The 7,500-nt window shown below is 39.0% G+C and overlaps 2 protein-coding genes across 2 annotated transcripts in view; both read right to left on the bottom strand.

Annotated features, from left to right (window-relative positions):
* LOC137995578 (dehydrogenase/reductase SDR family member 1-like) overlaps positions 1–2,263 on the bottom strand; it is a 95,767-nt gene extending 93,504 nt beyond the window's left edge. Inside the window, exon 1 of the mRNA XM_068841125.1 lies at positions 2,226–2,263. The gene's annotated coding sequence lies outside the window, so the exon portion shown is untranslated. The remainder of the gene's footprint in view (positions 1–2,225) is intronic.
* LOC137993521 (uncharacterized) overlaps positions 1–7,500 on the bottom strand; it is a 520,905-nt gene that overhangs the window by 160,699 nt on the left and 352,706 nt on the right. The window lies entirely within an intron of this gene.

Raw genomic sequence — 7,500 nt, 5'->3', positions numbered from 1 at the left:
TTCAAACAGCCAGTGTGGGTCAAGGGAAAATCAAGGAATTGTTCAAGACACCCAGAAACCCAAAAGTGAAAGCTTGCAACAACGAGGAAAGAGATGGTTATAAAAACACCATTTGTAGATAATTCCTAGTGTAGATCGTATTGTGTAACTATTGCCCTAAACATTAGCCTGTTCCAGGCTTTCAGTGGGTTGGGACGAGTGAAATTGTAGCGAGGGCGAGAAAAAGTCGAACAACAACACAATAACACTTTATTTTACACTATAGGGATGATATCTTTTTGCAAACATTGCTTTTGTTATTCAAATGTCCAAGCACAGGAACAATAAGGCTGACTGGTTGCCACATTAATGACAATAGGTGACGTCAGCGATATCTTCGCTATTCCTTATTACAATTCAAAAATTGTATAACTAAATGTAAGGATATACAGCATTAGAAGGTGTCAATGGCAAAAGTTAGTGAATGAAGGCTAAAAAAACCGCGAAGTTATCTAGTTTGCCTCCATCTCATTGAAGTCGAAAAATTATCAGTCTTTACATGAGAAGAGGGATAAAATTACAAGAAAAATTGACAATGTTTAATGTTGATGAGACAAGATATAATTTTTGATACTTTTGGAATAAGCAAATGGGTTCAGATCTTTAAAGTGACATATTTTATTGGGATTTGTTGCCAAAGATCTATTGCCGCGAATGAGATCGTTTGTTTGCCAGTATTCAACAGTTATTCGCCGATGGCGGTGGGGAATATCGGTGAGTAAAAACCTCGACTTCGTCTCGGTTTTTATTCACCGATATTAACCAAGCCTGAAGTGAATAATAATTATTGTTTTAGCTGTCAACCGAGGAATTGAAAATGGCTCAGATCGAGGGCGTCAAATACGGAAAAAAACCACACATGAAGAAAGCGACCCACAATGGCAAAAAGGTTAGGCTTTTCAATTGAGAATTTTTTCATATAATTGTCTTCTCAAGTCTTTTATCCGGATTCCCTGTATACAAATCCTAATATTTTAGCTGGCTTTCCCTCACACTGAGCATGGGGTGCCTGTAAAAGAAACATGGGACAGGTGAGCACACATAAGAAGTGTTTCCGAATGGTATGATATTAATAATATTCATGAATATTATAACCGCAACAAAGGCCAATCGAAGTTGCAAAATTTATGTGGGGCAGCGCTGGTGAGAAAATACCTTATAACACGCTTCAAAATTGCTATCCAAACCAGAATTAAATCATTTGGAAACACTTGCAATGTATGTTCACCTTTTCCATGTTAATAATAATAATAATAATAATAATAATAATAATAATAATAATTAGTGATATTTACCCAGGAAGCTCCACTCACATGAAAGCGGTTTTCAGGGAGGTCCTGCATCCTATCGAATTGGAATTTAGAAATGTTGGTCTTTTTTTTAAGGAGATGGGGAAAACCAGAGAACCTGGAGAAAAAACCACTCGGAGCAGAATAAAGAAGCAACAACAAACTTAACCCACATATGGCCATGAGTCCGGAATCGAACCCAGGCCACATTGGTGGGAGGCAAGCGCAACCTGCATCCCTGTTTCTTCTTGATCTCCATTGCGGTGAGATCTTAAGGCGAGGTTTGTTGTTGTTTACCTTAACAATTTATTTCAATAAATAAGGTGAATTTCTTTTCTGCTTTACTCTCCTTTTCTGGACTCCTTTCATCCACGACTTCAGTAACATCTGTGTTCCCACGCCAGCAAGGGACAAGGAGGAGTCCTAATGTCAATCATTGACGTAACTTGAGCCGTTCAAAACAAGAGTGACGCCAGTGCTTAATACTCCAAATCCGTAAAAATCAGTTTTGCAGTTTTAAGCATGTAATGAAACATACAACTTTTTTAGCTAAAATAAAACACCTGAATATCATCAACCTTTCTTGTTCCGGTTCTTGTTCCGGATCCGGTTCCAGATTCCTTCTTTTCCAGATGCCCGACTAATGCCACATGATTTTACTTGCCAATTAAGGACGCTTTAGGTGTGAATGGATTGAACAACATCTAGGTAAACTAAAGAACTACCGGTATGTCCCGTTTTAATTAATAACCCTTCCCCAACAGCCAGACAACTTACTTGCCGATTGGGGGTCCATGAGGTGTTAAAATGGGTTAACGTGCCTTGTTTCAAGTTTTCATATCATTACTAATTATTTACTGTTCATTTCATTATATTTTTCAAACCATGGTTTCTCACCTTAAGCCAACATTATTTACGTCATCCCAGAGGCCAAGTGGCTACAAGATAATTAGGACAGGTCAACAGTTAAATAACTGTTTTGTTACTAAAGTATGAAGTTAACAGAGATCTTAGTCTGTGAATTGGCATAGATCGACCTTTCTCTGAGAACACATACTAGTCAATTTTTATTTACTTTACAATTCTCACTTTATGTACGGCTACTGAAAGAAATGCTTTGCATATAAGTTATTTTTAAAAGTTAAGTCTTGACTTCAAAAGCTGACAATGGTGTGTAGGCTCTAATAGAGAGATTTAGAATCGCATTTATGGCAAATGAAAAATATCTGGCTGAGATTTGCGTTTTGTCAAAACTCAAAGAAACTTGTTTGATTCTAGCTAATTCCTTGCCTGTTATCTATACAGCTATGGAGCAACTTCTTAAAACAGAGAGAAGACTAATAGCATAAGGGAATTTTGTCGCTTTTAGAACAAGCAGCCGCCTTGACATTTCACGTAAACATGATGCTATTTAAATCTCTCCAATATCACCTTGCTGACCAATTCTCAAATTTGGTGCAATAACAGAAAAAGCACTATTGTAAGAACTAAGATTACACCTGGGAACAGAAAAAACAAAATTTGTTCTTAACTATTTGTTAAATGGAGTGATCTGGAAGCCTTGGAAGGTTTCTTCAGAAAGATCAGTGCCAGGTCGCATTATCATTAAAAGACTTGATCATATTATGGGAATAAAGTTAATTCTCTCACATATTGGCAGGCAATGTAGTTACTTCAGGAAATTATATGTAATACTCTAAAACAGAGGGTAGGTACTATATGAAGACACCAAGCAATGAAGCTTTACCTGTTCATAGAATTAAATATTGCCTGTTGATATGTAACAAAAAACATGGGGTGTTAATCCAGCAACAACCTACATTAACTCATAGTCCGTATTAATTTTAGCTAGTCCAGGGTCATACCAGATCTAATACATCAAAACGAAGATCCTCTTCAAAAGCCTACATGTATGAGTGGGGAACAATGTGAAAACTACTGGTAATGGCAAATCATTGTAAAACTGTTTCTTTCAAAACTTCTTTTTCAATGATTCTTTATGTTTAAAAATCTCTTGACAATGTCTGTACAGCGAGGCACCAACAATTCCAATGCAAATAAATGAATATATATATGAACTGCCAAAAAATTAATGGCATATTCATTGATGCCTTTAATAACTACATCTACTGGTTTTGGTTTAGAAAACAATGGAGATAAGTAAATGTTAGACTTGTAACAAAAACAATGGACACCAATTTTGAGCGAAAAAGGCCAGCAATCCATAACGAGTAAACCATTTATTAAATTAAGAGTGACACTCCTCTGGTTAAAGCCAGACAGTTGTACATGTACTACAGTAAAGAATCCCCTATGGTGTTAACGGTTACCAGCCTCTCTATCCCCAAAAATCCTTTCACCACAAGAAGTGATACCAAATACATTTCACTATTATTTTTCCTTATTCTTGGAACCCTCACTAGAGGTGGAAATTATGGCTGGTATTTTTTATAGGTCACAGGCCACAAGCCACAGGTCATTGTTTTACCAATACAGAAAGTATCCTAAATATTCATAAAAGCTAACCATAGGCCTAAAAACATTTGTTCAGTATGGTGGTTTCTGTGTCATGTGATCGCCAGCTGTAAAGGGCCCATTGCAAGCAAGCGAAAGCAACGCAAGCACTAAGTCAAAGAATTTCAAGAAGGCAAAGCACCTCAAGCAGGCCGAGTACTTCAACGGCAAGCAAGGTGAACGCAAGCAAGGAAAGCAACCTTAGCAAGCAAACTATCTCAATTAAACAGGCACTTCAAGTAAGCAAAGCAACGCAAGCACTAAGGCAAAGAACTTCAAGTAGGCAAAGCACCTCAAGCTCTTCAAGTATCTAAAGCTAGCAAGCAATGCACTACAAGCAAGGCAAGCGCGAAAGGTGCCTTGTAAGGATATGCACATAGGGAGACTATCTGGGAAATTCGAATGAGAAATACCAAGAGAGGCTATCATCCACTCTTGCAAAATACATAATAAACTTTAGGGCCAAAACAAGAGACGAAAACCAGTCGTTCCGTGCGCCTAAAGTGCATCTTTTACAGTGTAAGTATTATTAATCTGCAATCTCAAAGCCTAAGCATTTGTTCAAGATTGGTTAGTCATCAGGGCGATATTGATATAAGCATGTAACATCTTTACTACTCTAACGCAAATTTATGTAATTATCATAAGGTGTCCCACCTGCACTCCAGTCACGACCGTTTCGCAAGCTGCCAGTCCATAGTTACTAACTATTTTTTTCAGCATTTGTACAGAATTTTTATTTCATCTGGAAATAACGGAATCTTCTAGCGCTGGAGCACTTATTTGGGACACTGTAAACTGAAATCAACAAATTGACGCAAACAAAATCAAATGCTGGTTTTTCAGGAGGGGGAAAACCGGAGAACCCGAAGAAAAACCTCTCGGAGCAGAATAGGGAACCAACTAACGAAACCCACATGTGACACCGAGTCTGGGAATTGAACCTGGGCCAAAGTGGTGGGGAGTCAGTGCTCTCACCACGACGACAGCCCTGCACCCCCAAAGAAACACGAGAAGAGCTAGAAGGTTAAGCTGGGTAAACCACATCGTCAATTTCACAACTTGATGTGTACACCAAAAAAAGTACTCCAACAGAAATGTAAGGAAACAACTTAAAAAACAAAGGCGTGCAACCCTAAAAAGCAAATTAACTATAATAACAGAATAAGCTTCGTGACAGGATTTCAGAGTCAAAAGGACTTCAAACGGGAGAGCTAACTAATTTTTTCAACTCGTGTTAGCAACCATTTCAAAACCGACTCCTGGTGGTAATTGTGTAAAAAAACGCAAGTAACGCATACAGCAGTCTCATGGTGTTTTACATTTCTCGGAGAGATAGACAACCAGTACCGGGGGTCTTCCTTCTCTACTCCTCAAGGCGAACAGTGTGTACCCGTTGCGCTTTAATTAACGTACCACAGTGTTGATTAATGGGAAGCATTGTGATGCGGGGACTACGTTTTAAAGCCCTTATCCGAGAAGACTTGAAAGTCGAACCAGTTGCAGATGAAATTGCAAAGCCTGCACTTTCTCCTCCGGGATTTTCAACCCGCGATCTCCCGCAAGAAAGCCCGATACTCAACCAACCGAGCAAGCATCAACCGCGTTGCACAGTATGGCAAGTAGTGTCAAAATTCAAACACGCAATTCAAACGTCCAATTCGGAAGGGAAGGAAGGAAAGGAACTTAATTTAAGTGTCAACAAGAGTGAATTAGATATGAGTGTTGTTATGGCATGGGTGGGGTGGGTGGGATCCTCAGCACAGTCACAAATGAGGCTATTTTTAGAATACTCATTATCGCGAGACTCAGTTGTCATGTCCCAGAAAAAAAACATGGCACAAGCAGTCACGTGTGGCATGGCATCTTCTGATTGGTTAAAACTGGCGTCCCTTTGTTTGTTTCAGCCATTTGTGGCTGTGCTGGGACAAGGCCGCAAAGTGATAAATCAACACTCTTATCTAATTCACTCTTGGTGCCAAGTCTTTTAGTGCGGGAGCGCTAACTGGGGACACTGACGGTAAACTGCGTAAATCAACAAATTCAGTAACGCAAATCAAATCAATTGCTGTTTCTCTCACTAGTACAATTTGGCAATTCAAACATTCCAACCTCCAGTTCTCTAATGCATGTCAATCAAACTTTCAATTCGACAATTCAAATATTCATTTGAATTAAAGGTTTGAATTACGGAAATGAATGTTTGAATTGTTGAATTTTCAAACTAAAGGTTTGAATAGCTAAGTTGAATGTGTGAAATGCCGAATACAAGTTTGAATTTCTACACTAAAATGCGTCATACTTAGTACCTCTTTTCAATTGCTGTTTCTCTCACTAATAACATTAGTCTCCCGAAGGGACGAATCATCCAATTGAGAGATCGAGCGCCGCGTTTACGTCAAATGAGGGAGTTTAAAGGGAGCTTAAGATCTACGACGACGACGACGACGACGAAAACGCCACAAAACAATGATATCATTAGTTAAAAGAGCATAAATAATCGTGCTGCACGTGCAGCACGGATTTTAGCTCATATTTTTGCGGTTCTCTGCGTGACGACGACGTGAAATCACTAAATTTTAGGTTTTGACGACAACGTGAGCATGCAACAGAGAATCTTTGATGCTCTATTTTCAGTCTGAAACCGCTCGTACCAATTTATTTTTAGGATACTTCGCCCACATTGTACGACGTGAACGAGATGGAATAATCGCGAAATACTTTTACTAGAGCAAAGTTCTATTTTGAGGTGACGTTTTCGTCGACGTCGCCGTCGTAGATCTTAAGCCCTCTTTTAAAAAGATCTGCGACGCGACGGTAACGTTAAAATTGCAAGTTCAGGTTTATTAATCTTTTTCGTCGTTATGTCAGCTTGTCTAACTTCTAAAACCTAGTGTAACTCTCCAGGAACTGAATTAGGAGGTGCGGTATTGAATCTACGACAGAAAATTCACCTTCGCTGCCTTTTGTTCACGGTCTCCGTAAAACTTGAGAATTGGTCATTTCACGTCGTAGATTTCCCGAAAACGTGAAAGAAATGTACAAAAATGAAAAATGAACGTGCACAGCGTGCAAAGCTATTGTTTTTGCTCATTAAATATGCAAAGTTTGTGTCGTTTTCGTTGCCGTCGCGTCATAGATCTTAAACTCCCTATGGCCAACGGGAAACGGCAGGCGCCCGACGTCACAAAATCATGAATTCTCTTACCCTAATTCGCCTATCTTTTGAGAGGTTGGTTGATAACAATTAGCGCACGAATATCGAATGAGCTGATATCAAACTAGTTTCTTCCAGTTTTCACGGTGAAGACGCAAACTCTAGCCTGACTATTGCCGTAGATGCAGGGGCTGTGTCACGGAATTTTAGTCAAACTTCAAAGCACTAAAAGACGTCCTTGTATCAATGAAAACCAAAAAATAATGCTGTAGGTTTGTTACCAGTAACCACTGAAGTGCACTGAAGCTGTTCTTTGTTGTTTGCAGCCAAGGATGGAGAGGATGGAAATGGATTGAAACTTGAAAAAACTGGCCAGTTTTTCAAGTTTAGAGACATTGTCTTCGGAAAGACACCAAATTAAATACGAATCTCTCTTTGTGCCATAAACATATTTCAGATCTTGTCAGTGGGTTGTCAGGACTCTTGTACGTGTGAGCTAAG

This window comes from Montipora foliosa, chromosome 1, assembly GCF_036669935.1.
Source record: "Montipora foliosa isolate CH-2021 chromosome 1, ASM3666993v2, whole genome shotgun sequence".
Lineage (NCBI taxonomy): Eukaryota > Metazoa > Cnidaria > Anthozoa > Scleractinia > Acroporidae > Montipora > Montipora foliosa.
This window is presented reverse-complemented; position numbering and strand designations above follow the sequence as displayed.